The sequence below is a fragment of the Mesoplodon densirostris genome, chromosome 4, assembly GCF_025265405.1.
Source record: "Mesoplodon densirostris isolate mMesDen1 chromosome 4, mMesDen1 primary haplotype, whole genome shotgun sequence".
Classification (NCBI taxonomy): Eukaryota; Metazoa; Chordata; class Mammalia; order Artiodactyla; family Ziphiidae; genus Mesoplodon; species Mesoplodon densirostris.
Window position 1 is genome coordinate 175,789,780 of NC_082664.1, and position 18,054 is coordinate 175,807,833.

Consider the following 18,054-nt stretch of genomic DNA (forward strand, 5'->3'; position numbering starts at 1 on the left):
ATTTAATTACCAAAAACATTCAGTAAAAGTCACCAGGGAGCAGGGTGTAACATGAAGAAATCCATATAGAACTCACTACGGAACTAAAAAGAAATACGTAACATTCAGTGTTTCATATGCAAGAAACAGATACCTGCCTTGTGGATAGAACAAACTAAATATATAGCCATAAAGATAGCCCAGTCAAATTTCTTTGGTTGCAAATGACAGAAAATCCAGCTCAAGCTATATTAAACAAAAACAGATAACTTTAGCTTTAATTTTTGAATTATTAAGACATTCACATGATCCCAAATTCAAAAGGTGGCAAAGGATGTATACTGAAAAGTTCTACCCAAATACCTCAGCCATCTGGTTTCCTCTCCAGAACCAACCAAAATTATCAGTTTCTTGTGTATCTTTTCACATACACACACATGCATATGTGCACACACACAAACACAGAATAGTATTCTGTACTTATTCAAAAATACATACTGGTAACTGATTCACTTTGTTATAAAGCAGAAACTAATAAAAAAAATTTTAAATAAAAATAAAAACACATATTGGAGATTGCTCCATTTCAGTACATTAAAAAAATTCCTCATTCTTAAAGCAGGTAATTTATTGTCCATGGAGGGTTGAGTTTTGGGGTATTTTTTCCGTCAACTATGAGGGAAGTCTTATTTAGTGATCCTCTTTCATGCTGTTAGGTCAAGTCTAATGAAATGGTTTTGTGAAGACTTCAGTCTTGTGTGCTGCTGGTGTGCACCCTAATGTGATGGGACAGTGAGGGAAATTCTGACTGATTCCACATCCCTCCTTCCACTGGTACCCAGGGGCAGGGAATGGCATCCTATCAAAAAGGTGCATCAATGCCAACAGGAAAGTGGGGTCCCTGAGGGATGGAAGAGCTCTCAGACTCCAGGAGTAATACCAAGAATCCGCTCAGGAGACACTGAAGATAACACCTACACCTTTGCCATATGCACTGGAAAGAGGGGAGTCTTGAAAAGAAGGCAGCTGATGCTTGAGTTCAACTTGTAAGTAGAACTTGGTTTAAAAATAGCTCCATTCTCGGGCTTCCCTGGTGGCGCAGTGGTTGAGAATCTGCCTGCCAATGCAGGGGACACGGGTTCGAGCCCTGGTCTGGGAAGATCCCACATGCCGTGGAGCAACTGGGCCCGTGAGCCACAACTGCTGAGCCTGCGCTTCTGGAGCCTGTGCTCCACAACAAAAGAGGCCGCGATAGTGTGAGGCCCGCGCACCGCGATGAAGAGTGGCCCCCGCTTGCCACGACTAGAGAAAGCCCTCGCAAAGAAGCGAAGACCCATCACAGCCAATAAATAAATAAATAAATAAGCCTTTAAAAAAAAAATAGCTCCATTCTCTACTGGAGATTTTAAAACTGTACATTTCCACATGAGAAAGCCAGCATCACTCCACTATAGTCCATTGCAGAAGTCAGTGTGTGAGCCCATACCATGGAGGGTCCCTAACTCCTCATTACAAGGTTCTTAGGAAGGTCCACAAACAGGAACTCCAACTCTGGGAGCTGCTCAGGGCTGCACTGAGCCGAGTGTCTAGGAGTGAGAAATGGTTGCTCTTCAGAAGAAGAACCTCCCTAAACGGCAAGAATACTCTTGGTGTTTTCAGGAAAGGGAGAAAAAAGGGTGAGTTGAACGGCAATGGGGAGGCTATCCTGATTAAGACAATTTAGTTTCCATCTTTGATCATCCTAGCCATGCAAAATCCACTACAATGTTTCTTAGCATTCTATGAAAATGCAAAAGAGAAACATTATTTGAATGTCCACAGTTTGAGACAACAGCCAGGACTTCCCTGGTGGTCCAGTGGCCAAGACTCCACGCTCCCAATGCAAGGGACCCGGGTTGAATCCCTGGTCAGGGAACTAGATCCCACATGCATGCTGCAACTAAGAGTCCGCATGCCGCAACTAAAGAGTGTGCATGACGCAACTGAAGATCCCGCTTGCCTCAACGAAGACCCAGCATGGCCAAAATAAATAAATACATATTTAAACAACAGCCAATTATCACTTCTCATCCTTCAGTTCTTTTGTACTTTGGTTCAAAACCAACTACCAGGCAACTCAGTAACAAAAAAACCCCCAACAACCCAATCATAAATAGAAGACCTAAATAGACATCTCTCCAAAGAAGACATAAAAATGGTCAATAGGCACATGAAAAGGTGCTCAATATCACTAATTATTAGACAAATGCAAATCAAAACTACAATGAGGTATCACCTCACACCGGTCAGAATGGCCATCATTAAAAAGTCTACAAACAATGAATGCTGGAGAGTGTGCAGAGAAAAGGGAACTCTTCTACGCTGCTGGTGGGAATGTAAGTTCATGCAACCACTGTGGAAATCAGTGGGGAAGTTCCTCAAATAACTAAAGTTGCCATATGATCCAGCAATCCCACTCTTGGGCATATATTCAGACAAAACTATAATTCGAAAAGATACATGCACCCCTATGTTCACAGCAGCACTATTTACAATAGCCAAGACATGGGAACAACCTAAATGTCCATTGACAGATGAATGGATAAAGATGTGGTATATGTGTGCATGTATAAACACACACACATACACACACAATGGAATATTAGCCATAAAGAAGAATTAAATAATGCCATGTGCAGCAACATGGATGCAACTAGAGATTATCATACTAAGTGATGTAAGTCAGAAAGAGAAAGACAAATGACATATGATATCACTTATATGTGGCATCTAACATATGACACAAGTGAACTTACCTACAAAACAGAAACAGACTCACAGACATAGATAACATACTTCTGGTTGCCAAGGGGGAGGGGACTGTGGGAAGGAAGGATTGGGAGTTTTGATTCAACTGAAAGAATATCTGTGAAATAGGAATTTTAGACATAGTAACAGGTTAAGGGCATGTATTTGTAGACAAGTTGGACTTTTAGTATCTTCCCGAGGGACCACATAGGCAGTAACTACAGATTGTCATTTACAGAGAACATCAGTCAACTCAGCGTGAAAAGAAAGCATCACCCTTTTTCCATCTCCTTGCATCCTCTGGCTCTTGACTCCTGTGACGTCTCATTGCAGAAAGTTGCTTATTGAGCAAGGCTCTCTGATCCCATCAGGGGGCTTTCTCAGTAATGATTGGAATATAACTCACAAGGCACCAAGAGCATATAAAGAAAATGAATCCGAGGATTAGATCCGTGAAGTAGAAACATACTTGAATTGGATGGAGCATTTCTCTGGCCTCCTCGGAAATCACTGTGGCTTCTTATGAAATTTGGGGTGACGAGATGAGTGTGAACACAGAGGCCATGCAATGTGGATGGGGATCAGGGCGAGTGGCCATTTAATTTACTGTCCAAACGTGGACACTCTTGAGAGTGAATAAGGACACTCTGACATCATTATGCTAGGACAACAGTTATAAACTGGGACAGTCCCAGGCAAACCAAGACATAGGTCATAGGCCATCCTACTTCCTCCGTGTTGCCACTGTAATGCATTAGGATCCTGCATGACTCGTGGGTCATCATCCTCACCACACCACTTTAGCAACTTCAGGGCCCATTTGAAACACTGGAAGGGAGCTGGCAACTGGGAATAGCATGTAAAGTTCAAAATCACCCACTTGGATGGTATAGCAATGTCACCTTGCTAAAAACTTTCTGGATGTTTCCACTGTTTTTCTCTTCTCAGAAACCACACTTTGAGTAGCACTGAAGGCTACTCATATAGTAGATTTGAGGGTCCTTATTACAAAAAAGTGAGCCGAAAGCTCTTTCAGCAGGGGTTACAACTGGGAGAAGAGGCGTGAGAGGTGAGCAGAGCCCAGGGCTCTTGGGAGTGACGTGACGCTAATGGGGCAGATACACTGCCTTCAGAATGAGGAAAGGATACATAAGAAAAAAGTCACTGAGGCCAAAAATTGAGACAATTTTTAGTGGTCCCACCAGTCAAATGAGACGTGGAGTTGGCATGGAAGGAACAAATGGAAATATCCAAAGTGTAAAGGAGGGAAAAGCTACGCATTGGGAGCCCAGGTGTCCAGGGGAGGGACTGTCTGTGGATGTTCCCCTCTTCTCGACATGCCCATCGCTCCCCAGAGATGATCCCTCTCCTCACACACGACTGTTCACTTCAGGAAATGATTCCCTTCAAGATTTGTGTCTCCCACTCTACAATTTTTTGTTATTTAGTTTTATTCTATTTAGGTAGATTTATAATTTGAATAGCTCTAATTCACCTAGTGACACTTCTCAAAGGAAATAAAATTATGTATGCCCCCCTCCTGGGAAATTCCCAGAATTTGAAAACTGTGAAAAATCTGTGAATCGACACCCAATTTTCTAAAAATTCCCACTGGATGATCATGCCCCTTGTGTTCCTCACCTTCTGCTTAACTTTGGTGCCCAGGGCAGCTCGTCTGTGCCCCTGCAGACAGTTCCCGCCCCCTGTGGTTCATGTCACCCCACACCATCAACCCAGAGCTGCTCCTCTGTCACACAGGCTGAGGTGTGGGGCAGGACTGGCCTCCCTGCCTCTCCTACCTACTCTCTCTTCTGTGTGTCCCTCCCCAAATCCCAGCCTGTCCACTGAGTCGTTCAGCACAATAATGCCCAGCCTGATGCTATGTGGAAGAAACGACCTTGGTAGGTGAGAGGTCTGGGTCTTGAGGGTGCTTGTGCCTGAAGTATCTCATGATGGATGGACAGTAGTAACCCTTCTAAGACAGAACCAGGCATAGGTGGCCCAGTCTTGGACACAGGAACAGAGGCAGATGGGGTCCAGGATCAGGTCAGGTGCACAGAAGCGTGTAAAGGAAGGAGAATGGCAAGTGACCAAGAAAAAATGGTTTCCAGGAGCCCATCTAAGAGGATACTGTGCGTATAGAAGGACACCTGATGGGGAGCCTTGCACTGTTCTCTGAACACCCTGTGTGCTGACCATCAGCCTGTCATCTTTCTGGTGGGGATTCAGCTGCCAGATTACAGCAACCAGCTCAGTCCAGATTCTAGTGGACTTTACAGTGGCAACTTTCTGCCCCTCTACCTGTTTATTTTACAAGAAAGGGACATCCAAGGCAACAGGAGGGCACACAAGGGCTGGGACCACTCCAGGGTGTCCCCACATTCCTCAGGAAACCAGCCCCCAATTCCCCCACCTGTCCCCTTGTCCCTCTTGTCCCTTCCTTTTCGCAGCAATATCAGGGCATTAGATATGGCCCTGGGCACAAAAACAGATATATAGATCAATGGAACAGGAAAGTCCAGAGATAAACCCATGCACCTATGGTCAACTAATCTACGACAGAGGAGGCAAGAAAATATAATGAAGAAAAGACAGTCTCTTCATTAAGTGGTGCTGGGAAAACTGGACAGCTACATGTAAAAGAATAAAATTAGATCATTTTCTAACACCATACACAAAAATAAATTCAAAGTGGATTAAAGACCTCAATGTAAGCCCAGATGCTATAAATCTCATAGAGAGAAACATAGCAGCACACTCTCTGACATAAATCGCAGCAATGTCTTTTTTGATCCACCTCATAGAGTAATGAAAATAAAAACATAAATGAACAAATGGGACCTAATTAAACTTAAAAGCTTTTGCACAGTAAAGGAAACCATAAACAAAATGAAAAGACAACCTTCAGAATGGGATAAAATATTTGCAAACGAATCAATGGACAAAGTATTAATCTCCCATATATATAAACAACACATGCAGCTCAATATTCAAGAAACAAACAACCCAATCCAAAAATGGGCAGAAGACCTAAATAGACATTTCTCCAAAGAAGATATACAGATGGCCAAGAAGCACATGAAAAGCTGCTCAACATCACTATTTATTAGAGAAATGCAAATCAAAACTACAATGAGGTATCACCTCACACTGGTCAGGATGGGCATCATCAGAAAATCTACAAACAACAAATCCTGGAGAGGGTGTGGAGAAAAGGGAACCCTCTTGCACTGTTGGTGGGAATGTAAATTGATACAGCCACTATGGAGAACAGTATGGAGGTTCCTTAAAAAACTAAAAATACAACTACCATATGATCCAGCAATCCCACTACTGGGCATATACCCAGAGAAAACCACAATTCAGAAAGACACATGCACCCCATTGTTCATTGCAGCACTATATACAATAGCCAGGTCATGGAAGTCACCTAAATGCCCACTGATAGATGAATGGATAAAGAAGCTGTGGTACATATATACAATGGAATATTACTCGGCCATAAAAAGGAACGAAATTGAGTCATTTGTTGAGACGTGGATGGATCTAGAGACTGTCATACAGAACTTCCGGGTAAGATGGCGGAAGAGTAAGACGCGGAGATCACCTTCCTCCCCACAGATACACCAGAAATACAGCTACACGTGGAACAACTCCTACAGAACACCTACTGAACGCTGGCAGAAGACCCCAGACCTCCCAAAAGGCAAGAAACTCCCCACATACCTGGGTAGGGCAAAGCAGAGAGATTCCCGCACAGAGGAGCGGTGCCGAGCGGCACTCACCAGCCCGAGAGGCTTGTCTGCTCCCCCGCCGGGGCGGGCGGCGCTGGAGCTGAGGCTCGGGCTTCGGTCAGAGCGCAGGGAGAGGACTGGGGCTGGCGGCGAGAACTCAGCCTGAAGGGGGCTAATGTGCCACAGCTAGCCGGGAGGGAGTCCGGGAAAACTCTGGAGCTGCCGAAGAGGCAGGAGACTTTTTCTTCCCTCTTGGTTTCTGGTGCGCGAGGAGAGGGGATTAAGAGCGCCGTGTAAAGGAGCTCCAGAGACGGGCGCGAGTCGCGGCTGAAAGCGCGGAGCCCAGAGACGGGCGTGGGACGCTGGGGCTGCTGCTGCCGCCGCCAAGAAGCCTGTGTGCGAGCGCAGGTCACTGTCCACACCGCCCTTCCGGGAGCCTGTGCAGCCTGCCACTGCCGGGGTCCCGGGATCCAGGGGCGGCTTCCCTGGGAGAACGCACGGCGCGCCTCGGGCTGGTGCAACGTCACGCCGACCTCTGCCGCTGCAGGCTCGCCCCGCACTCCGTGCCCCTCCCTCCCGCCCGGCCTGAGTGAGCCAGGGTCCCCGAAGAGGCTGCTCCTTTAACCCTGTCCTGTCTGAGCGAAGAACAGACGCCCTCCGGCGACCTACACGCAGAGGCGGGGCCAAATCCAAAGCTGAGACCCAGGAGCTGTGAGAACAAAGAAGAGAAAGGGAAACCTCTCCCAGCAGCCTCAGAAGCAGCGGATTAAAGCTCCACAATCAACTTCATGTACCCTGCATCTGTGGAATACATGAATAGACAACAAATCATCCCAAATTGAGGAGCCAGGAGTCAGTGCTGTGCCTCTGAGGTGGGAGAGCCAACTTCAGGACACTGGTCCACAAGAGACCTCCCAGCTCCACATAATATCAAACGGCGAAAATCTTCCAGAGATCTCCATCTCAACACCAGCACCCAGCTTCACTCAACGACCAGCAAGCTACAGTGCTGGACACCCTATGCCAAACAACTAGCAAGACAGGAACACAACGCCACCCATTAGCTGAGAGGCTGCCTCAAATCATAAAAAGTCCGCAAACACCCCAAAACACACCACCAGACGTGGACCTGCCCACCAGAAAGACAAGATCCAGCCTCATCCACCAGAACACAGGCAGTAGTCCCCTCCACCAAGAAGCCTACACAACCCACTAAACCAACCTTAGCCACTGGGGACAGACACCAAAAACAACGGGAACTACGAACCTGCAGCCTGCAAAAAGGAGACCCCAAACACAGTAACATAAGCAAAATGAGAAAACAGAAAAACACACAGCAGGAGAAGGAGCAAGATAAAAACCCACCAGACCTAACAAATGAAGAGGTAATAGGCAGTCTATCTGAAAAAGAATTCAGAATAATGATGGTAAAGATGATCCAAAATCTTGGAAATAGAATAGACAAAATGCAAGAAACAGTTAACAAGGACCTAGAAGAACTAAAGACGAATCAAGCATCGATTAAAAACACAATAAATGAAATAAAAAATACTCTAGATGGGATCAATAGCAGAATAACTGAGGCAGAAGAACGGATAAGTGAGGTGGAAGATAAAATAATGGAAATAACTGCTGCATAGCAAAATAAAGAAAAAAGAATGAAAAGAACAGAGGACAGTCTCAGAGACCTCTGGGACAACATTAAACGCACCAACATTCGAATTATAGGGGTTCCAGAAGAAGAAGAGAAAAAGAAAGGGACTGAGAAAATATTTGAAGAGATTATAGTTGAAAACTTCCCTAATATGGGAAAGGAAATAGTTAATCAAGTCCAGGAGGCACAGAGAGTCCCATACAGAATAAATCCAGGGAGAAATACACCAAGACACATATTAATCAAACTGTCAAAAATTAAACACAAAGAAATCATATTAAAAGCAGCAAGGCAAAAACAACAAATAACACACAAGGGAATCCCCATCAGGGTAACAGCTGATCTCTCAGCAGAAACTCTACAAGCCAGAAGGGAGTGGCAGGACATACTTAAAGTGATGAAGGAGAAAAACCTGCAACCAAGATTACTCTACCCAGCAAGGATCTCATTCAGATTTGATGGAGAAATTAAAACCTTTACAGACAAGCAAAAGCTGAGAGAGTTCAGCACCACCAAACCAGCTTTACAACAAATGCTAAAGGAACTTCTCTAGGCAAGAAACACAACAGAAGGAAAAGAACTACAATAACGAACCCAAAACAATTAAGAAAATGGGAATAGGAACATACATATCAATAATTACCTTAAATGTAAATGGACTAAATGCTCCCACCAAAAGACACAGACTGGCTGAATGGATACAAAAACAAGACCCATATATATGCTGTCTACAAGAGACCCACTTCAGACCTAGAGACACATACAGACTGAAAGTAAGGGGATGGAAAAAGATATTCCATGCAAATGGAAACCAAAAGAAAGCTGGAGTAGCAATTCTCATATCAGACAAAATAGACTTTAAAATAAAGACTACTAGAAGAGACAAAGAAGGACACTACATAATGATCAAGGGATCAATCCAAGAAGAAGATATAACAATTGTAAATATTTATGCACCAAATATAGGAGCACCTCAATACATAAGGGAAATATTAACAGCCATAAAAGGAGAAATCGACAGTAACACAATCATAGTAGGGGACTTTAACACCCCACTTTCACCAATGGACAGGTCATCCAAAATGAAAATAAACAAGGAAACACAAGCTTTAAATGATACATTAAACAAGATGGACTTAATTGATATTTATAGGACATTCCATCCAAAAACAACAGAATACACATTTTTCTCAAGTGCTCATGGAACATTCTCCAGGATAGATCATATCTTGGGTCACAAATCAAGCCTTGGTAAATTTAAGAAAATTGAAATTGTATCAAGTATCTTTTCCGACCACAATGCTATGAGACTAGATATCAATTACAGGAAAAGAGCTGTAAAATATACAAACACATGGAGGCTAAACAATACACTACTTAATAACGAAGTGATCACTGAAGAAATCAAAGAGGAAATTAAAAAATACCTAGAAACAAATGACAATGGAGACACGACTACCCAAAACCTATGGGATGCAGCAAAATCAGTTCTAAGAGGGAAGTTTATAGCAATACAATCCCACCTTAAGAAACAGGAAATATCTCGAATAAACAACCTAACCTTGCACCTAAAGCAATTAGAGAAAGAAGAACAAAAACATCCCAAAGTTAGCAGAAGGAAAGAAATCATAAAAATCAGATCAGAAATAAATGAAAAAGAAATGAAGGAAACGATAGCAAAGATCAATAAAACTAAAAGCTGGTTCTTTGAGAAGATAAACAAAATTGATAAACCATTAGCCAGACTCATCAAGAAAAAAAGGGAGAAGACTCAAATCAATAGAATTAGAAATGAAAAAGGAGAAGTAACAACTGACACTGCAGAAATACAAAAGATCATGAGAGATTACTATAAGCAACTCTATGCCAATAAAATGGACAACCTGGAAGAAATGGACAAATTCTTAGAAATGCACAACCTGCCAAGACTGAATCAGGAAGAAATAGAAAATATGAACAGACCAATCACAAGCACTGAAATTGAAACTGTGATTAAAAATCTTCCAACAAACAAAAGCCCAGGACCAGATGGCTTCACAGGCGAATTCTATCAAGCATTTAGAGAAGAGCTAACACCTATCCTTCTGAAACTCTTCCAAAATATAGCAGAGGGAGGAACACTCCCAAACTCATTCTACGAGGCCACCATCACCTTGATACCAAAACCAGACAAGGATGTCACAAAGAAAGAAAACTACAGGCCAATATCACTGATGAACATAGATGCAAAAATCCTCAACAAAATACTAGCAAACAGAATCCAACAGCACATTAAAAGGATCATACACCATGATCAAGTGGGGTTTATTCCAGGAATGCAAGGATTCTTCAATATACGCAAATCAATCAATGTGATACACCATATTAACAAACTGAAGGAGAAAAACCATATGATCATCTCAATAGATGCAGAGAAAGCTTTTGACAAAATTCAACACCCATTTATGATAAAAACCCTGCAGAAAGTAGGCATAGAGGGAACTTTCCTCAACATAATAAAGGCCATATATGACAAACCCACAGCCAACATTGTCCTCAATGGTGAAAAACTGAAACCATTTCCACTAAGATCAGGAACAAGACAAGGTTGCCCACTCTCACCACTCTTATTCAACATTGTTTTGGAAGTTTTAGCCACAGCAATCAGAGAAGAAAAGGAAATAAAAGGAATCCAAATGGGAAAAGAAGAAGTAAAGCTGTCACTGTTTGCAGATGACATGATACTATACATAGAGAATCCTAAAGATGCTACCAGAAAACTACTAGAGCTAATCAATGAATTTGGTAAAGTTGCAGGATACAAAATTAATGCACAGAAATCTCTGGCATTCCTATATACTAATGATGAAAAATCTGAAAGTGAAATCAAGGAAACACTCCCATTTACCATTGCAACAAAAAGAATAAAATACCTATGAATAAACCTACCTAAGGAGACAAAAGACCTGTATGCAGAAAATTATAAGACACTGATGAAAGAAATTAAAGATGATACAAATAGATGGAGAGATGTACCATGTTCTTGGATTGGAAGAATCAACATTGTGAAAATGACTCTACTACCCAAAGCAATCTACAGATTCAATGCAATACCTATCAAACTACCAATGGCATTTTTCACAGAACTAGAACAAAAAATTTCACAATTTGTATGGAAACACAAAAGACCCCGAATAGCCAAAGCAATCTTGAGAACGAAAAACAGAGCTGGAGGAATCAGGCTCCCTGACTTCAGACTATACTACAAAGCTACAGTAATCAAGACAGTATGGTACTGGCACAAAAACAGAAAGATAGATCAATGGAACAGGATAGAAAGCCCAGAGATAAACCCACGGACATATGGTCACCTTATCTTTGATAAAGGAGGCAGGAATGTACAGTGGAGAAAGGACAGTCTCTTCAATAAGTGGTGCTGGGAAAACTGGACAGGGACATGTAAAAGTATGAGATTAGATCACTCCCTAACACCATACACAAAAATTAGCTCAAAATGGATTAAAGACCTAAATGTAAGGCCAGACACTATCAAACTCCTAGAGGAAAACATAGGCAGAACACTCTATGACATAAATCACAGCAAGATCCTTTTTGACCCACCTCCTAGAGAAATGGAAATAAAGACAAAAATAAACACATGGGACCTAATGAAACTTCAAAGCTTTTGCACAGCAAAGGAAACCATAAACAAGACCAAAAGACAACCCTCAGAATGGGAGAAAATATTTGCAAATGAAGCAACTGACAAAGGATTAATCTCCAAAATTTATAAGCAGCTCATGCAGCTCAATAGCAAAAAAACAAACAACCCAATCCAAAAATGGGCAGAAGACCTAAATAGACATTTCTCCACAGAAGTTATACAGACAGCCAACAAACACATGAAAGGATGCTCAACATCTTTACTCATTAGAGAAATGCAAATCAAAACTACAATGAGATATCATCGCACACCAGTCAGAATGGCCATCATCAAAAAATCTAGAAACAATAAATGCTGGAGAGGGTGTGGAAAAAAGGGAACACTCTTGCACTGCTGGTGGGAATGTGAATTGGTACAGCCACTATGGAGAACGGTATGGAGGTTCCTTAAAAAAACTACAAATAGAACTACCATATGACCCAGCAATCCCACTACTGGGCATATACCCTGAGAAAACCATAATTCAAAAAGAGACATGTACCAAAATGTTCATAGCAGCCCTATTTACAATAGCCCGGAGATGGAAACAACCTAAGTGTCCATCATCGGATGAATGGATAAAGAAGATGTGGCACATATATACAATGGAATATTACTCAGCCATAAAAAGAAATGAAATTGAGCTATTTGTAATGAGGTGGATGGACCTAGAGTCTGTCATACAGAGTGAAGTAAGTCAGAAAGAGAAAGACAAATACTGTATGCTGACACATATATATGGAATTTAAGAAAAAAATGTCATCAAGAACATAGGGGTAAGACAGGAATAAAGACACAGACCTACTAGAGCATGGACTTGAGGATATGGGGAGGGGGAAGGGTAAGCTGTGACAAAGTGAAAGAGCGGCATGGACATATATACACTACTAAACGTAAGGTAGATAGCTAGTGGGAAGCAGCCGCATAGCACAGGGACATCAGCTCGGTTCTTTGTGACCGCCTGGAGGGGTGGGATAGGGAGGGTGGGAGGGAGATGCAAAAGGGAGGGGATATGGGAACATATGTATATGTATAACTGATTAAATTTGTAAAATAAAATTAAAAAAATAAAAAATAAAAAAAAAGAGACTGTCATACAGCGTGAAGTAAGTCAGAAAGAGAAAAACAAATATCATATATTAATGCATGTATGTGGAACCTAGAAAAATGGTACAGATGAACCGGTTTTCAGGGCAGAAGTTGAGACACAGATGTAGAGAACAAACGTATGGACACCAAGGGGGGAAAGTGGGGGTGAGGTGGGGATGGTGGTGTGCTGAATTGGGCGATTGGGATTGACATGTATACACTGATGTGTATAAAATTGATGACTAATAAGAACCTGCAATATAAAAAAACAAAGAAACAAAAAATGGAACCAAATAGACATTCTTCCAAGGAAGACATACAAATGGACAACAGATACATGAAAAAGTGTTCAACATCACTAATAATCAGGAAATGCAAATCAAACCCACAGTGGGATGTTACCTCATACCTGTTAGAATAGCTATTATCAAGAAGACAAGAAATAAGTACCAGAGAGGATGTGGAGAAAAGGAAACCCTTGTGCACTGTTGATGGGAATGTAAACTGGTGGAGCCACTATGGAAAACAGTATGGAGTTTCTTCCAAAAATTAAAAATAGAACTACCATGTGATACAGCAACCCGATTTATCAGAATTTATGCAAAAGAAACGAAATCACTATCTCGAGCGGGTCCCCAGCAGTTCGGGCAGCAAGAGAAACAGCAGCAGGCAGGCATCCCAGCTTCACGAAAGGTCAGCTCCGCCACAGGGGGCGGCAAACGAGGAGCCGGAGGGGAGATGGGCGAGGTTGTCAGGTACACCGGCTCCTGCAGAAGTGAGAACGAAGCCGAAAACAGGCGGCAGGAAAGGATACATCTTCAGACAAAAAAAGTGCAAACAGAAGAGAAAGGGGAGCAAAGGGAAAACAGGACGAAGTGGCTAACCAAGAGACGGAAGACGACTTACCTAGGGAAAACAGAGAAACTAAAAACGAGGAGCCCCCAGCCTCTGATAAAGCAGGAGAGAAAGAAGCCAAGTCTGATTAATACCACGCACCCGGTCCTATCAGTGGTCCCTGTCTCCCTTCTTGTACAATCCAGAGGAATATTTTGATCAACTATTTTGTAAATGCAAGTTTCTTAGTAGTTCCAAAAACAGTTTTAAAAAGGAGGGAATCCTACCTCATCCCATTTTTTTAAGTGTAAATGCTTTATTTTAATTTTTAATAGGTGAAATCATTTGCTGGCTGGTTATTTTTTGGTACAAGCAGTAAATAGTGGGATATGGAATATGGGAGGCTTTGATTGTCTTGGGTGTCAGCTTAACATTCCATAGATGGGGGGAGGCTTTATAACCTATAATACAAAGTACACTAAATGGCAGTTTGGAGTCAGTTGTGCATTTAAGGTACTGAACACTTTAAGTTGCTTCTCTTCCCATGTTGTTTCTGGTAGAATTGTTTCCTAAAGTGAACCACTCACTCCTTGATCTTGGCTCTCCTGGTCAGAATTTCGTGCACTCTGTAACACCTTTGGTGGCGGTAGTCCCCTTTTCCTGTAACTTTGTTAATGTGCTGTGAATGATTGACAATTTGACTATGTAGGGTATATGATATTGTGAATTAGTAGGACGTACGATGTAACAACATACCAATATGTGAAGATGTTGGTACTTGATATCCTGTTAAGGGAAATTTGTCTCCAAATTTTAAGCTGGAAAGTCACTGGAATAAATGTTTAGAAAAGAATCGCAAATGCATGATTTTTTAAATTTCTGGTACATGTGTTGAGAATTGAGGACAAATTGAAATGTCTGTGCTCTGATCCTCAAAACAACCAATAAAATCTAAATTATGAAAGAAAAAAAACTCACTCTCTCGAAAAGCTCTCTGTACCCCCGTGTTCATTGCAGCATTATTTACAGTACACAAGACATGGAAACAATCTAAGTGTCTATCAACAGATGACTGGACAAAAGAAGATATGATGTGTATACAAATACATACATATATATATGAATATTATTCAACAATAAATAAGAAGGAAATCCTGCCATTTGGGACAACAAGCACGGACCTTGAGGATTTTATGCTAAGTGAAATGAGTCAGACAAAGAAAGACAAATACTGTACCATCTCACTTATAGATAGAATCTAAAAAGAAACTGAACTTATAGATACAAAGAACAGATTGGTGGTTTCCAGAGGCAAGGCTTGGGAGTTGACAAACCGGATGAAAGTGGGCAAAATAGATGAAGGTGGTCAAAAGGTACAAACTTCTATTATAAGATAAGTCAGTCCTGGGGATGTAATACACAGCACGGTGACAATTGTTAACAATGGAATACTACATATTTCAAAATTAAGAGAGTAAATCTTAAGAGTTCTTTTCACAAGAAGAAAAATGAATAGTCTAAGTTTACTGTGGTAATCATTTCACAATCTATGCCTGTATCCAATCACTCAGAGAACAAAATGCTTCACTTTCCAAAAGGAAAAGAAAAACTTCTCCAGATATCAGAGAGCTCTCTTCAGTGTAGAACCAGACTACATGTTTAAAATTTTTAATTTAGGGCAGCTGGAATTGTTTGATACAGCCAAGTAGTTCTTTCCTTAAAAACTTACTGTGAGGCACAGACGATGAAGGCGAGGCTATAGGGAGCATGGTTATAAATCCCATGTTATTAAACAGAGGATGTTCAGCACCACGGAGGAGTTGCCCTCTGAGCGGTACACAGCTGTCCTCTGAATAGAGAAGTGCGCCTAATGGCTTGTGACCCACATGGAGAGGCCTCCCCACTGTGAGCTCTTGAGCTGTTTCTTATTTACTCTGCACCAGACTCTGGGTTAAGTGCTTTTTCTACATTGTCTCATTGAATCCCCATAACCGTCCTGGAGCAAGTATTTTACAAATATAAGCTGGAAACCTTATTTTACAGATGAGAAAAATAAAGGTCAGAAAGGCTAACTTCCTCCCACTCAGATAGCTAGGAAGTGATGGGCCCTGGCTTGTGAACTTTTAGATATCTGATTCCCAGGCATTCTGTTGGCCCTCAAGTGAATTGCAGAGTAGGAATCCTAATAAGAGCTTCTATTTTAGGAACCCTCACATGTACTAAGGCATTGCAGTACACATGCTAGGTGGGTGGAGATTCCCACATGTTGGAAGATTGTAGAGCTGAAACATTTCCCTTTGGGAACTGGGCAGGAATATTCCATTGAGGGGATTCCCTGGTAAGGCTTCACTTCTTAACTATTTTCCTCTTGGACTTTGAGGAAAGTCATATTTAGCACATAATTATAAGGTACTGTGCCCACCCCCAGGATGAAATTCCATTTAATTACCCAAACCTTTCAGTAAAAAGCACCAGGGAGCAGGTGGTAACATGAAGAAATCCATACAGGACTCACTACGGAACTAAAAAGAAATACGTAACATTCAGTGTTTCATATGCAAGAAACAGATACCTGCCTTGTGGATAGAACAAACTAAATATATAGCCATAAGGATAGCCCAGTCAAGTTTCTTTGGTTGCAAATGACAGAAAATCCAGCTCAAGCTATGTTAAACAAAAACTGATAACTTTAGCTTTATTTCTGAATTATTAATACATTCACATGATCCCAAATTCAAAAGGTGGCAAAGGATGTATACTGAAAAGTCCTACCCAAATACCCCAGCCATATGGTTTCCTCTCCAGAACCAACCAAAATTATCAGTTTCTTGTGTATCTTTTCACATACACACACTAGCATCTGCACACACACACACACAAACACAGAACAATATTCTGTACTTTACTTATTTAAAAATACATATTGGACATTGCTCCATTTCAGTACATTAAAAAAATTGCTCATTCTTAAAGCAGGTAATTTATTGTCCATGGAGGGTTAACTTTTGAGGTATTTTTTCCGTCAACTATGAGGGAAGTCTTATTTAGTGATCCTCTTTCATGCTGCTAGGACAAGTCTAATGAAATGGTTTTGTGAAGACTTCAGTCTTGTGTGCTGCTGGTGTGGATGTGATGGGGCAGTGAGGGGAATTCTGACTGATTCCACATCCCTCCTTCCACTGGTACCCAGGGGCAGGGAATGGCATCCTATCAAAATAGTGCGTCCATGCCAGCAGGAAAGTGGGATCCCTGATTGATGGAAGAGCTCTCAGACTCCAGGAGTAATACCAAGAGTCCCCTGAGGAGACACCTAAGATAACACCTACACCTTTGCCATATGCACTGGAAAGAGGGGAGCCTTGAGAAGAAGGGGGCTGATGCTTGAGTTCAACTTGTAAGTAGAACTTGGTTTTAAAATAGCTCCATTCTCTACTGGAGATTTTAAAACTGTACATTTGCACATGAGAATGCCAGCATCACTCCACTGTAGTCCATTGCAGAAGTCAGGGTGTGAGCCCCTACCATGGAGGGTCCCTACCTCCTCATTACAAGGTTCTTAGGAAGGTCCACAAATAGGAACTCCAACCCCGGGAGCTGCTCAGGGCTGCACTGAGCCGAGTGTCTAGGAGTGAGAAATGGTTGCTCTTCAGAAGAAGGACCTCCCTAAAAGGCAAGAACAGTCTTGGTGCTTTAAGGAAAGGGAGAAAAAAAGGTGAGTTGAAGGGCAATGGGGAGGCTATCCTGATTAAGACAACTTAGTTTCCATCTTTGATACTCCTAGCCATGCAAAATCCACTATAACCTTTCTTAGCATTCTATGAAAATGCAAAGGAGAAACATCATTTGAATGTCCATACTTTTCAACAACAACCAGGACTTCCCTGGTGGTCCAGTGGCTATGACTCCATGCTCCCAATGCAGGCGATGTGGGTTGTATCACTGGTCAGGGAAGTAGATCCCACATGCATGCTGCAATTAAAGAGTGTGCATGATGCAACTAAAGATCCCGCGTACCTCAACGAAGACCCAGCGTGGCCAAAATAAATAAATACATATTTAAACAATAGCCAGTTATCACTTCTCAACCTTCAGTTCTTTTGTACTTTGGCTCAAAACCAACTACCAGGCAACTCAATAACAACAAAAAAAAACCCCAAACAACCCATTCAAAAAATGCACAGAAGACCTAAATAGACATCTCTCCAAAGAAGACATAAAGATGGTCAATAGGCACATGAAAAGGTGCTCAATATCACTAATTATTAGACAAATGCAGATGAAAACTACAATGAGGT

The 18,054-nt window shown here is 41.8% G+C and overlaps 1 pseudogene; it reads left to right on the plus strand.

Moving 5' to 3' along the window:
* The first annotated feature begins 1,578 nt into the window (after positions 1-1,578).
* LOC132488221 (uncharacterized) lies at positions 1,579-14,219 on the plus strand (annotated as a pseudogene).
* The last annotated feature ends 3,835 nt before the right edge of the window (positions 14,220-18,054 follow it).